The following is a 16,282-nucleotide window of genomic DNA, read 5'->3' as shown; positions in this document are numbered from 1 at the left end:
TATTAACAATTAATTGAATACATAATTATAATCTATGAATTATTATTACAATATTAGAATAATATTTCTATTGGAATATAATGTATTAATAATTTAATTAATATTATAAGTATAACATTGAAATATATTATGATAAAACATATAAAAATCTCCATATAATCTATAGGTTAAAAAATGTATAGGCAGTAATAATAAATCATATAAATCACAATGTATTAATAACATATACTTAATAATTAATTGCTAATACAATTATAATGTGTGGTTATAATATAATCTATTTATGGCATACTATAATAAACCATATAAAAAGGTCCATATAGGCTATATGTAACAAACATATAGCCAATTACAGTAAATCATATAAATTACAATATATTTATATATTATACATTTATATATTACTAATATATACTTAATAATTTACTGATACATAATTATAATATGTGATTATAATACTGAATGATATAATTAATGATATGATTAATAATGCAATTATAATGTATGTGTATTATAATAAAATATATAAAATCTCGATATAGGCTAAATGTAACTAACCTATAGCCAGTTATAATAAATTGGGGAAAACAAAATATTTTTTCTAAAATCAAGAAACAAGATTATGTACTCTGTCCAATAGTATTTAGTACAGTGATTAGAATCTTGCCTAGAGAGCAATGCAAGAAAAAATAATAAAAGTGATACAAATCGGGAAGGAAGAAGTCACAATTTTAGTAATATATAGTGTAACCTGAAGCCAAAAAAAGCCTAGAGACCTTCTAGAAAGCTCTTAGATCTGATGTATAAATTCAACAAAGTAATAGGATGTATAGTCAGCCTAAAAGAACTCGTGGTTTTTCTATACCAATAATATAATTAATAATATAATTATAATATATAACTATATTATGATAAAGGGCAATTAAATCGGGAGGGAGAAACCCCATTCATTCCAGATTCTTAAAGATAAATGAAGAGGTGGGCATGGTACTTTTTGCTGTGATAATTGCAGCATTCAGAAAGCCAGTACAGGAAAACTACTGTGACATGGAAGCCAGTCTGGGCTGCATTGTAAATAGAAGTCATCCAGACTTAAAAATAAAATACCTAAGAATAAATTTAATCAAAGTGATGAAAACTGAAAAACATTGCAAAAAGAAACCAAACACATGAAAATGGGAACATTGCCCACTTCTTAGATTAGCAGATTGTGAAAATGGCACTTTTGCCAGAAGCAGTCTGCAAGGTTAATATAATCCCCATCAAAAATTTGAATGTCATTTTTCACAGAACTAGATAGAAAAATCTCAAAGTTCATAATTAAATACAGAAGATCTCTGATTTTCCAAAGCAATCCTGAAGAGAAAAGCAATGCATAGATGTATAACAATTCTCAGTTTAAAATTCCACTAAAACACCAGGCTGTGTTGGTGCATGTTTTCAATCCCAGCACATGGGAGTTAGATGCCAGTGGATTTCTGAGTTCGAGACCAGCCTGGTCTACAGAATGATTTCCAAGACAATCAAGACTACACGAAGAAACCCTGTCTTGAAAAAGAACAAAAAAACAACAACAATAACAAATCCAGTAAAGAGTTCTAGTAAAAGTCGTGTGCTGACACAAAAAAGAAAATCCACAAAAAAAAGGATGCAGAGATGAACCCACACAGCTACAGCCATTTTATTTTGACATTGCTATTAAAAATATTCATTGAAGAAAATGAAAATCTTTTTAAGAAATGATGATAAAACCAGAAATGTTGATGTGGATAATCCCAGTATTTTCAGAGGTAGAGGTAGGAGAAAAAGGGATTCAAGATCATTCTTGGCTACATAGCCTGTCCCAAAAAGCCCAAAACCCCAAACAGGAAAGTAAACAAACTAAAGTGGAAATATAAATGGTGTTGGCAAAAAATTGGGTGTTTATATGTAGAAGAACAAAACTAAAACTGTGTCCCTCACTCTGTCCAAAATTATTCAAAATTTATCCATAATACTAAGATGACACTTGAAACCCAAGCTGCTAGAGGAAAATTAAATTACAATATCCCACTTTAAGCACAAGCAATGAGTTTCTAAAAAGGACCCCAAATAGCAATTTATTTTATGTTTATTCAGCAATAAAGAATTTTAAAAATTCAGTAAACTAGATGGAGAGGGAGGTCATATTTAGCGAAGTAAGCTTAGTTCTTTACTGTCTCAGGTCTAAGGAATTAAAATTAGTTACATATAGCTCAAAAAAATAGTTCAAGAATTGACAAATGACATTAAAAGGTTCCTGTCTCCAAAGGAAACAAGTGGCAAATGAGAATGAAGAGGCAGCCTACAGGAAAGGAAAAAATTAAAAATTAAAAACAATAACTTTACCAACCACATTTGTAAAACTATTAATCTGTACAAATTTATAAAGAACCTCAAAACCTAAGGACAATTATCTCATCACTGAATGGGTTAATGAGTTAATTGATAAAACTCAAAACAATACACACAAGTCACCAATAAATACATGAAAAGCATTCAACATTTTTAGCTATCAGAGGGAGACAAATTAAAGCTAAATTGAGATCTAACCGCAGTCAGAACAGTTACTATCAAACAAATACAAACAAACACTGGTTTCTATGTGGGGAAAAAAACATTATATATTGCAGGATTAACACAAAACTACTTCTGGGCAGTGGTGGCACATGCCTTTAATCTCCCAGTAGGGGGCAGAGGCCTTTAGCTGTCTGTGAGTTCCAGGCCAGCCTGTCCTGCAGAGAAAGTTCTGGACAGCCAGTGCTACTAGGAGAAACCCTGACTCAAGGAAGAAAGAAAGAAAGAAAGAAAGAAAGAGAAAAAGACAACCAAAGGAAACCAAGCTAGTACATTACCTATAAAAGTTGATCTTTTGGAGGTTAATTTTTTTAAAAAGTAATCAGAAGGTCATAATATTAAAATTAAAACTGTTTGAGCAAACATATGAAATAGGTACCCGTGAATTTATATATACATTTTCTCCACTTTTTCTACATACATACCACATATATAAACTATGGATTTTCATGCAGCAATAAAGAAATAAATTTTTCATTAAACTAGATGGAACTGAGTCCTTAGGTCTTACCACCGAGAGTTTTACCATGCTCCAGTGAGAAAGTACATAGGCATTGCAAAATGGATTTTCTTTTTTGGGGGGTGGGGGGGCAGATGGTTGGGGGAAGACCTAGGAATACAATGAAGAGACTACTTTGGGTTCGTGACATGAAATTTTCAAATAATCAATAAAAATGTGAAAAAAAAAAGAAACTGGACATAACTATAAAACATCAGATGGTTAAGAGGGATACATCCGGATCCATCCCGCCTAGGATCTGAGGCAACTTAAAACACAGTCACTAAGTTACTGGCCCATCTTTATGAGGTTAGTCACCTTGCCTACCTCTCACCCAGGCCATGCCCCCTCCATGTTCCCGAACTACCCATTTCTTTTATTTTTAGTTACCTTGTTTCTCCACACTGTCCAGGGCAAGTCAGAGAATGACTTTACCTAAGACAGTTTGTTCTTTTCTTGCTATGGTGGGTTCCAGGGAGAGGTCAGCGTGGCAGGCTCTCCTAGCAGCAGACATCTCCAGCCTATCAGGCGACCTCATCCTACCAAGTCATGCAGTTTGCATCCTAAAGTTAGTAAAGTCAGAGTCTACATTTAAGTCAAAGTCTGCATTTACCTTAACGCCACAGTATTCTCTGACTGCTTACAAGGCCCCTTTTCTGACAAAAAAAAACGACCCCACATGCTAAACTCTGCTCCACACATTGCCTCCTCCCTCTGTGTCCTTCCCATTTCCTGAAGCAACCACACCTACCTGTTGTCCACCATCCAATTGCCACTCAGTCCTCAGCAAAGATGATGATGGTACAGGAGCTGCCAGCTTCCTGCCATTCTTCCCAGCTTCAGCTCTGACAGGGACTCTCCTGTCTCAGGCACCTCAGGAACTGAGGTCACCTGAGTTGGGGGGCACTAAAAACTAGTTCCTTTCCTCCTAGGCCTGACTGATTCCTTGCATAACCTTCTACTCTGGAATATCATAGCTCCTCAGACCAGGAATATACCGGCTGGAGTCAGCTAACCCCGAGACAAAGTCATTAAGTAATTTGGTATTGAAGACGTTTCAAGAAATATCCCCCACTCGCCATCAGTAAAGGGTTCCGAGTCCTGGAGCTAAGAAGGGTCTGGCCCAATAGTCACACAGACTTAACAGCTTTCCTGTGGGAATCTGAGCCTGCTCAAGGGTTTGGGTACAGCAATAAATATCACTGATCCTCTCCTGATAAGGATCTACCACCTGAGGTTAGAAAGAAGTCCCTCTCCCTGCCACCCACCATCCAGATCTCTGCTTTGCACTTACTTGTAGGTGACTAGCTGTCATCACAGTGGGCTTGGACTAAGTTCCATGTGGCTTCCTCAGCTTCTCTTGCCTTTTGAAGTGAAAAGTGAGCCCATGTACCTTCTGGAGTCACCCATTGCACACACGTCTTCTTCAGCCTTAGTGACCTTGTGAATGTCCACTGGAGGGGATTAAGCTAGTGTGGTCAACGAAAGGTCAGACTCAGCCTTTCTAAGCCTCTGACTGCACGATGGTGGCTTTCTCCTGGAAAGATGAAGGGACAAACCACAGGGGCCTCGGGAAAAACCTTTTAATACTTTCAACAAATTTGTGCTTTGCGATCAATTCTCTAAAATTTTCTTTACTATTTGTTAAATTTATATTTAAAAATGAGCCCTCTGACAGAAAATTCTGGTGATGAAGATCTAATATTTTTAGCCCTTCTTTCCACCTGTAAATGTTTCCGCAGCACCCCACCCACCCTTTTTTTTCTCCAGAAATAAAGGCATAATTAAGAAGTTCTTTAGTTTGCTAACAGCTTCAAAAGTAGCCATTTTGAACCATAATGGACTTTAGAACACATGGTGCACTGACACCTTGTTCGTCTTTATGGGGGGAAGTAGAGGTGTCTCCTTAAATCCCTAAGGCCCCTTTACAACAGTTTGGAAAACTTTACTCACATACCTATGAATTGAACAAAAAGATGTATTTTCTTTCTTTTTTTTTTTTTTTTGAAGTTGTATCAAGACCCCAATGTATTAAGAAAGGTCCAAGGTTTAAATGCACAAGCAAAGAGGGAAGTACAGATACTTATCAGTGGGAGGGGTAGGGCAATACAAGCAAAAGGAGAAGTACTTATGGGAAGGGGGGCAATAGAAATTCTTTCTTTTGGCAGCTACACCGGGAAGCAGGAACTTGGTGGTATCAGGGTGTGGTCAGGACACCGGTGATGACCCAGGGCTGGAACATCCCGTAGTTCTTGGAATCCATGTGTCGGTGGCCCGCTTTTGACCCTCTTTTCTTCTCGGGGGGAGAGGCCCAATTCAGAGATCAGGACAATAGCGTTGCCTTAATGGCTCCCAACATCTCCCCCGTTTTAATATTTTTATAAAGGCATATTGTATAATAAATTTGTAGCCACGTTTTTAACGATCATCTAAACGTCTGTTTGCTCACCGGATGATTCTCTAAAACCACGAAGGACACAAGGACAAGTCATCTATGAGGCTTGAATTAATGGTTCCAATCTTTTGGATATAACTTGGGCTAGCCAAGGGATTTAGGAACGAAGCAAGTTCCGTGGGTAGAGGTAGAGGTCTGATCCCCAGTGTGCAATATTAGGGGCCATGTACAGGATTGACTCTCAGGCCCACAGAGTAACCCTGACCTGCTCCTGTGCTGTTTTTTTCTGGGGAAAGGTCCCTAGGGCACTCAACCTTTATGCAATCAGACATGCCTCTCAGAGACTGTCTAACAGCTTTTAGACTAATCTCTGTGCAGTACTTAGTCTTACAACTCTCACGGGCGACGGCTTCAAGTTTTAATTTTTTGATGTGTCTAGCCTGGGATGACTGTTTAGTTTCCAATGTGGCGAGAACGTATATTACCATGTCGGAAAAGCACAGACTACGGCAATCTATAAATGATTTGTGGCATGAGACTGATGGCCGAATTTAGGGGGAGGGGAATGATCTTACTTAAGCATTTTATGGAAATTGAGTCTCTCTCCCCGAGAAGAGGGTGATGAAGCGACATCCGCGTCTGCCTCTTCTCCAGTAACCTGCTTGTTATCACCAACGTCCAGCCAATGGTAATGAACTGAAACAAATGCACTTGAAAGAGATGAATCAACTTGAGATTTAAAAAATCGGGTCAATTTCTGAAATGCCCAAGGACCGAAGGAGATTAATAATAGGAATTTTAATAGGGGCCCTAAAAGGGAGGGCAACAAGGTCAAAAGCCAGGGGGAGGTTGAAAACCAGTTTTGGTAGTTCACCTTTCCCCTAGGCCATTGTAAATACTTGTGTATGGGTGTAACTCAGTTATCTACAGTTCTAAGTATCTACTCTGGTTCCTCTTTAGGTCTTAAACTTCCTTTTTCCTAGTTGATGGTAAATTCCTGTGTAAGGCAGTGACCTAGCTTTTATTTAAAGTGATAGTGTAATGCCAGAGGCAATTCTGAATGTCACTGAACAGGCAACACTCTTCCTGAAATCTAAGCCCATGGTCTGCTCAAGGACTTTCTAGGACAGTGGAACACCGGTCAAGGCTTGGCTATGTCTAAAATTTCTACCTTTCTAGCCTTAATGTATGTTATATCTTGTCTTTTTACTAAGACTACTACTTCTAAGACATCTTTTGTCTCTAAATTTTTATCTATATAATATGTTGCTCTGACAAAGCTATGGAAATATTCCTATGCTTATCATTAACAAAATGGGCAGTATGTAGCTGCTGATCTAAAGCTGTGGTAGATACCTTTTTAAAGTTTGCATTTTCAGATTTTAAAACCAAGGATCATTTTTTAACTCTAATAGGCAGCAAAACATAAGCAGGTCTCTAACAAAAACATAACAGTAGATTCCTTATCTAAATTAGGATCTACACAATTAGTTAATTGACAAGAATTACAATGAATATGAAAAGACTTGCCAAGATTGGCGATCTTAACTCTTAAAATTATCTAAAAATAAGCATATAGGTAAGGTACATAAACTTTCATAGCTATAAGGAGCTGGCCTGAATGGCAAAAAACAGTGTCTCTGACGAAAGCATCTTGTACATTCTCTGTACCAGTCTTTTTGCCTCACGAGTCAGTTTTTTTTAGTTGTTTGTATTTTAAGTTGGCACCAGGTTGGTACTCCTTGCTGCAGCCCATGGTGGAGATACGAAGTTTCTTTATCTGTTTGTAAGTGGATGCTCTCCGATTTTTCTTCTTTTGTGTACTCAGCACAGCTTTTTGGTCACCACTGTCAGGGCACTCACAAGTCACAGGTCAGTCTGTCACATTGGAAGCTAGCATGCTCTTGTAGCATTCTGTGGAAAAAACAGAAACATTCCCCCTTTTCCCCATATTAAGTATCTGAACAGGATCATGGCAAGTGCCAATAAGTGGATCCTTTTTATCTGCCCTAGACACTATTCTATCCAGTTTTTCCAAAACAAATATGTGATCCAAATAATGTGCACGGGGATATAATTTCTCTCCCCCCTTCTTTGTTTTTAAAGAAGGTATAGTTTTTAAAGTTTTACAATACCTTTGAGAATTATAAAATATCTCAGTAACATGTGTAACATTAAATTGTTGACAAAACATCTTTTGGAGGTTTTGAAAATAAAAATTTTGAAGCAAATAAATTTTTCTTTCTTAGATTTTCTGTAACTAAAATCTTAAATATTAAAAATATGTTGCCTCTAAATTTTATGGAGCAACAATTACTTTTCAGAACTTTAAACTTCTCTTTGGAGGCATTAGCTAATAGAATACTTTTTTTTCACTTAGGAAACAATATACACTGAAAGATTTAAACTTTGTTTCTTGTATTGAAGCAGACAATAAAAATTTCATACATATTGTAAAGCTATGTTAGCCATACCTACAGGCAAAATTATCTAGTGATCACCAGTTCACTAAAAGTAAAACTCTGAATTTAAGCATTATTTTAAACATTTGAATAGATCTGTAACAAAGCTAAAAAGAACTTTTCTTGAACACAGGGAAAAACTTTCTTAGGCACTGTTTGCAAAATAAAAGAAGGCCACAAGCTTCTCTGGGCTACATTAACTTAAACGTAGGATATTTTTTAATCTGAGCATCTTGGCCCTCCTGTAATAAGGACCAGTTTTAGAGGAACAATTTAACTGTCTATGCCTCTAATTTTTGATACTCTTTCTTAAGGATGATTACTCTTGTAATTATCTTAATTACAATATACAGGTGAATTAAAGATCTTAAATTTGTAATCAAACTGCAAGCTGCAGTCAATGGAACACTGGCATTTTTAACCATAATTTTTAAGTTTTCGTTGTAATATTAGAATGTATCTATAACTTTTGAAAAGTAAGACCCAATTTTAAACAATATTTTTTCTTTAAAATCAATACTAGAAACATCACTATCACGTTACAAAGTTTGGCTGTCAATTCATGAATGTATGACAGTGCAAATTTTAATGTTTTATTAAAGAGACATTGTTTTAAAATCTTATCTCTATAAGTCTACTTTCTGGGATAAGAATTACACAAAATTTTATCTCAATTTAGAAGTATCTTTAGAGGACTAGTTTTCTGGGCTGTTTTATGCCAGGTGCTTTTGTTTGAAAATGACTCTAGCCTTGAGTTATTACTAAGCTAACTTTGTAACCAGTGTTATACCTTTTTAATCATACCCAAATAACTTATAAGCCAATTCTCTATGACCAAGATATGTAGATCATATTTATACCTTTAAGACCAATCAAAAACCAAATGAAGTGGCTTCACGAAACTTATAAATTTAGATCAATTAAAGACTTTTACTTTTTTATAGCTATACTTATAAGATAAAAACACACTTTGTCATTTGTTAAACACAATAATCACAAAATTGCAGAGAATTTTTTAGGAAAAAATAACTATCAGCTTATTTGCCTTAGAACTAAGAGGTTGTAGATTCTAAGTTTTTTAGCAGGACCTCTCCTGCTGTGCTTGATTTTGGCTAAAGGGAAGGGCCTCTCAGCCTCAGTTGTGCAAACTGAGAGTGATTCAGCAGGTAAAGTTTTAACCATTTTTTTTTCTTTTTAACATGAAACAGCCAGTCATTCAGACAATGAAACAATCATTCAGACAACGAAACAGAAAACATACATGAATTGACACGTGATTGGTGCACCAACCAGACAATAGAAAGAGGGTAGAGAGCTTCTCCTGTAGGGGCCAGAGAGAATAAAACAGGGCGTCCCCCGATTTCTCTCTGTCCCTGGGAGTTTTAAAATCTATTTTCTTTTATTTTTTTCTTTCCTTTTCTGCTTGTAAGAAGAGGTAGCTTGTCAAACCAAGATTAAAATCCAAAATTTTCTAACAGTTTCTGGCAAGCATCTAAAACTTTTAATTTATTTAATCTGAGGGCAAATTTTTGAGAAAACACACAATCTCTATACACTAAATGTCTCAAATAGCCTAAAAGTTTACCATGCTAAATCTTTTTTGAAGTCATTATTAGTCCACACTTAGTTAAATATTTTATAGCCATCTGTAAAAACGCTCTCTATTTTCTGCAACCAACAAAAACACCATTGACAAAATGAATTATATATGTTTTAGGAAATGATTTCTTAACTTTCAATAAAACCTAATCTATGAATTTTTTGACCTTTACGAAGTCTCTTTAAAACCCATTTTTATTTACTCTAAACGTGTTATTGCAAATCTCTAGCAAGGGCCTCGAAGCATGCCTGGGCCCAACACACAACTTCTTACCCCAGAGAGTTCTGTCAAGGTAAGCTGAACTGACTCAAGGGGAAGCTGCCTAGCGTCTGAAAGCAGGGTAAAATTTTCAAATAAGGCTATGCCCTCATAAAAGGGCGGGGAAGCAGAAAAGCACATCCAACAATCTTTAGATTCTGACGCATTATCTCTTTGTGTCTTATACAACAAGGCTAAAGCAGAAGCATTCAATATTGACCACAGTAAATCAGTGGAAGAGGGGGGCCTCCCCGCAGGGAGAGTGGGCTGAAACAGGATCGTAGCACACCCTGGGGCAGGAACAGGGGGGCAGGTGCCTGGAAGTTCTTTGGATCTTTTATGATTGTTAGGGATGATTTTAAAGGTCAGGCCATTGTCATAGTTATCTTGATACAATCTTAGGCCCCAGGTGAGAGGGCGAGAACTTTCTCAAGCCTCTAAGTTCCTCCTCTTAGCAGTAAATTTTATGATCAGTGGATTACACCATCTCTTAGTGGGCTGTAAGGGCCAGGCTGCAGGCAAATGTGTTGAGGAAATTACTGTCGCATCTGCCCCGGTGTCCAGGAGCCCTTGAAACTGTTTGTCCTCTAGAAACAAAGTCAGCATGGGCTGTGAATCAGTTATTTTCTGTGCCCAGGAGACTTCTGAGGATCCTGGGGAGGATGGTCCTCGCTCTTCTTTCATATAAGGGAAACGGCCGAATAGTGGGAGTGGTAGGGCTCGGGCTATGTGCTCTCCAGCCCTAAGGGTAAGTGGTTCCTGCATGGCGGTGACTAAGATTTTCATCTCCCCATGGTAGTCGGTGTCAACCACTGTAGGAGTCACCGTTAGGCCTCGTAAAAGTCTGGACACTCGGCCGATGATGAGAAAAAACGTCTTTTGGGGAGGGGGCTCAAATTCACCTGTGTTAACTGCTGTTAATTGAGGCATATAATAACCAGGGGTGCCCCAGGCGGCATCTGCACCCAATGTGAGGACACAGATGTCTACTTTTAACTTGGGCCAATGGGGCTCGGCACCAATCTTGGAGCTGGAGTTAGAGCAGCCCCAATGGCTAGGTTAATAGACTTAGAAACTTGTTGAGAAAACACATCTACCTCATTGCAAAGCTTGATCATACCATTTATATCTAAACTCTTGGTTTTACCTCTCAGGGCAGCCCTACATGCTGAATTGGCGTTTTCAAGAGCAAGTTGTTGGACTAACAGACCCTCACTTTCCTAAGGTCCCAAAATTTTCTCAGCTGCTTCCTGCAATCTGGCAACGAACTGCACATAGGATTCTTGGGGCCCTTGTATAATCTTGGTTAGGGGCATAGTTAGTGCCCCTGTAGCAGGGACAGCGCATCAAGCTCTCAGTGCCTCTGCTTGTGCTGTCTGGGCGAGGACAACAGGGGAGAGCCCTAATTGTTTTATGTCTGCAGCAAAATTGCCTTAACCACAGATTTTGTTAGCAGTCCAGGAGGCTGTCTTCCACAAACTCTGACTTTCAAGTTAAATATTGGCCTCTAGTGAGGACAGACTGAATAACTTTATTTCATTTATTGGGTACCAAGTAGCCTTTTGCTAAACCTTCTAATAGAGATACTGTGCGCCGGCAGCTTAGTTTTGCTTTTGTGAGATGGCGATTGGGAGCTTTCTAAAAAACCTTCAGTAAGGGCTAGGAGGCGAGCACCTTTTCCGCCCTTTTCTGCCTGCTCAAGGAGATCTCTGATGATTCCCCAATAACTAAAAAAGGACTCATGGACATCTTCTCCTTGTTTTATTAAACTATTAATTTCTTTGCCTACTTTATTCTAAGTTTCAGAACCATTTAATACCAGCCATGGACATTTCTTGTCCACAAAACAAAAATATATTATTAAATTCCCCCTTTTTTTTAAAAACTCTTATCCCTCTCTCCTTAAGAGAACCCTTTATCTCTTCACTAAATGCCCCATGGTTAATGGGACAACAACTGAATGCCTAGGCTTACCTCCCGACGTCCGTACTCGACACTCGAGTGAAGTGTCGGTGGACTGTCCCACTGTTTCTCTGTCTGCGCGGTACCTCTTTAATCCTTAATCCGTTGTCCGGAGGGCAGTCGTACCTCGTGCTCCACGTCGGGCGCCACTTGACCCGTCCAGCAGGTCCAGTTATTCGAGGATCTCGAGGGGACCTCCTCCTAATAACCAAATGGGGGGTAGAGAGAGACGAGGGTCTTGTACGAATAACGACACGGAAACCGTTCTGAAGTTGTATCAAGACCCCCCAAGATGTATTTTCAATAAAAAGTATTTTCCCAAAAATGTAAATGTTGATACAAAAGACTCATACACTGATTTTTTTAAAAAAATCAGATTATATACAGAAGAGAAATATGAAAGGTTTTCAAACTGAGAATAGTTTCATTTTGCAAGTAAGATAAGAACCTTGAGTTAATAATCAAGAACACAGAACACAACACATAGCAGACAAATGTACAAAGCACACTCAAATAGGCCAGCAGGCATCAATGTAGGGAATGTAAGGATCTTTATAATAGAGCACAAATCCTCCCCCATTCTCCATGAGAACACAACAGAATCCCTGTAGTCTCCAAAGACTTTGAGTAGGGATTCATCCAGCATTATTTTTCTTCCATTTGATTAGAGCTGACTGAAACCTGCCAAAATTCCAGGGCCAGAAAAAAGGACTCAGTCATCCTCTTGGGTGCGGGAATCAGGTGAGGCTGCATTGGCAAGAGAGCACCCTGGCCCATTGCCAGGCCCTGTGAAAACCAGACTTGTTCACTGCCTTGCCTGAGCATGCATGGAGAGGCATGAGTGGGCTTCCTGCCAGACTAGAATGTTCCTCTTGATCCGGCCCTGTCAGCCTATGGGTGACCAACCTGAGCTTGTGCCTTGAGCATTTGTGAATTCTGATTGGACAAGGTGGGGTGGAGCTATATGAGGTCAGTCAGCAGAGGTATAGTAGTAGTTGTTACCCTTGCTGGAGTGAAAAGAGCTGTAAGAAAAAGCAACATGTCAAGAAGCTACTGCGTGAACCTGACTTGGTGTCCATGTTCTTTGTTTCTCTCTGGCTCAAAGGACAGTAAAATGTGGTGGCCCATATGGGGAACACATTACGTTGGTTGGCAAAGGTAAGTAAAAAAAAAAAAAGTACAGACCTAAACGTAAATTTAGTAATCAGTCATGAGGAAAGTTTAGTAAGCAACAATAAGGAAACTTTAGTAAATAGCAGTAAGGAAACTTTAGGTAACAGTGGTGAGGAAATTTTAGTAAACAGCGTAAAAAAAATTTAGTAAAGAGCATTAAGGGAACTTTGGTAAACAAGCTGGAATAGTGTGGGAAGCCATTCTGGACTCCCTGGCCAGCCGGACGAAAATCTGTGCCAGGCAGTAAACAAGACACTATTTGGTGGATGGCTCGCCCTTAATCCCTGATTGGCTGAGCAAGCCTGCCTGGTGAGGTGATGTGACCTGTGGTGATTGGTTGAGGCATGGTTGTGGCTTGAGTGCATAAAAAACTCTTGTATCCCGGGGCTCAGAAGATTTGAAGAGAGAAACTGCCTGAGTAAACTGCTTTAAGAAGAACCGGTGGTTGCGTTTTCCTTGCTGGTCGAGTTGGACACAACAAGTGGTGCTGAAACCTGGGACCCGACTCCCTCACTGAAGAGGTGCAGAACTTTCTGCACTCAGGGTCTGTCGACAGGATGAGTACAGTAAGTAACTCACCATCCTGGGGTTGAGATTAGGCTCACTGTAAGAGACAATTAGGCTCTTGGTAAGAGACAATAAGGCTCTCAGTAAGAGACAATTAGGCTCTCGTAAGAAACAATTAGGCTCTGGAGAAGAGAAAGTGAAAGTAAGAGTGTAGTGAAAGTAAGAGGGTAATAGGGACAGTCTATGAATTACTTTCTTTTTCTAGCCATTTGGGTAATTTTTCTTACTGCCTTTTGGTTTAAGGACTGGCCAAAAGGATGGCCGATTCAGGAGTCAGAACAAATATTACAAGGCCTGGGCTATGCAAAGAGCCCAGACATAAGTGCCAGGATGCTCCCTTCGAAAGATAAGGAAGGGCATGATGGGATGTTTCAACCATATGTGCTTGAGCTGCCCATTACCTTATGGGGTAGGGATTTGTTGAAGAATCTACAATTAAGACTTACTAATGAATATTCTGATGCCTCCCAGAAGATGATGAAAGACATGGGATGGCACCCATCCTTCGGGTTGGGAAAAGGTTTGCAAGGAACGAAGTCCCCGATTCTCTCAATTAAAAGAAAGCCTCAGGAAGAAATGGGGTTTTCCTAGGGGCCCCTGGGGGAAACATTTCCATAACTTGGAAAACTAAGGAGCTGGTGTGGGTGCCTCAGTGGCCATTATCCTCAGAAAAACTACAAGCTGCTAAGGAATTAGTTGAAGAACAATATCTTTTGGGTCATATTCAACAAGATAAAATAGTGTCCTATTTAAGAGCAAGGATCGCCCCTACGGCCATTTAGCCTCAAAAGATACAGTTGAGGGTTGATTCATTGCATACTTTAAATGATTTTCAGAAATTGTTAGGCGATATCAATTGGATTCGGCCCTATTTGAAGATCCCAAATGTTAAATTAAAACCTCTGTTTCAAGTTTTAGAAGGAGACTCAGAGTTAAGTTCCAAAAGGGATTTAACACCTGAGGCTAGAAAGGCCCTTACCCTAGTGGAAGAACAATTGATTAAAGCCCATCTTCAGCATTGTAGAGGGTTTCCCATCATTTTTTATAATATTACCTACTGAGATGCAACCCACAGGATTATTGTGGCAAGAAGGCCCACTGATATGGATCCATTCCAAAATATCTGCTGGGAGGACATTAGATAATTACCCTACAACAGTGGCTTCTTTAGCCTTGTTGGGAATTCAGCATTGTTTACTATTTTTGGGTATAAAACCCAGCTCTATTTTAATCCTTTATGATGGGTATCAGCAAAAGGTCCTAACAGCAAATATTGATGAGTGGACTATTTTAGCCTGTATTAATGAGGGCCCATTTGATAATCACTATCCCAAACATCCATTAATGACCTTTTTAAAGGAACATCCAGTCATTTTCCATAAGTGGTGAGGAAAACACCCATTAAGGATGTAGTTAACGTGTTTACTGATGGATCAAAAACTGGATGTGGAGTATGTATGGTAGAGGGGAAAGATCCTGTGGTCAGGCAGTATTATCCCTGTACTCCCTCCTTAGTTCTTTTTACCTTAATTTTTTTGCAATTGGATAAGGAAGGTCACTCTGCTGCTGAACGACATGCTAATACCAGCCCCAGTAAACTGGGGTATGCTAAAAGGAAAGATGTGCTTACAGGATCATGGAATGGTCCAGATGCACGTTGGCCTGGGCAAGAGGGTCTGTTTGCATGTTTCCACAGAATCATGCAGAGCCAGTGTGGGTTCTGGAGCGGCTAGTGTGATGCTGTCAAAATGAAGAAGCTGATCTTGCTGGTGAATGCAAATTTAGAAGGCAAGATGAATGAGCTTTGCTCGGTGATTGTCACTGTGAATTCTACACGAGTGGATCCTGGCTTGGCATCGGGAAAGAATGGGCTGGGATAGGTGCCCTCGCTGTGGCCCTTGTTTTGACATGCATGTTGTATGTATGTGTCAGTTGCAGAATGCCCAGGTCTGCACTGCTGCCCTGGTGGTGCAAGCTTTTGCCACAGTGGAAGCAGGGCAGTCACCTCAGATTTGGCTTGTTGCCATGAAGAATGAACAATGAAGCCATCGCTCTGCAGGGTTGTAAGGCTAAGCACTGCACATAGGTTATGTTATGGAAGCTGTTTGACAATCTCTGGAAGGTATGTCTGCTTGCATGAGGGTTGAGTGTCCTAGTGTACTTCCCCCAGGAAAAAATGGCACGTGAGCAGGTAAGGGATGCTCTGGGTAAAAAACGAAATTTTAGTAAACAGTCATGAGGAAAGTTTAGTAAGCAACATAGCAGTAAGGAAATGTTAGTAAACAGCAGTGAGGAAATTTTAGTAAACAGCGGTAAGTAAAATTTAGTAAACAGCGTTATGGAAATTTTAGTAAGCAGCAGTAAGGGAACTTTAGTAAACAGCAGTAAGGAAATTTTAGTAAGCAGTGGTAAGGAAACTTTAGTAAACAGCAGTAAGAAAAACTTTAGTAAACAGCGGTAAGGAAATTTTAGCCAACAGCATTAAGTAAATTTTAGTAAACAGTGGTAAGCAAATTTTGTGAGCAGCTTTAAAGAAAGTTTAGTAAGCAGTGGTAAGGAAGGTTTAGTAGGCAGCAGTAAGGAAATTTAAGTAAGTGGCCAGTTTAGACTTAAACTGTAATGGTCTGTGGAACTTAAATGTTCCCTGTTAATTCATTTTCTCTTATGGTTTTTGGTATGGTTAGTTCTGTTTAATACTGGAAAAGAAGAGATCAGAGTGACACCATCTTCTAAAGGGTGAAGAAAAATGCAGTTTCCAAATGGAGGTTTTC

This window comes from Mus musculus, chromosome Y (genome assembly GCF_000001635.26).
Source record: "Mus musculus strain C57BL/6J chromosome Y, GRCm38.p6 C57BL/6J".
NCBI classification, from domain to species: Eukaryota; Metazoa; Chordata; class Mammalia; order Rodentia; family Muridae; genus Mus; species Mus musculus.
This window is presented reverse-complemented; position numbering follows the sequence as displayed.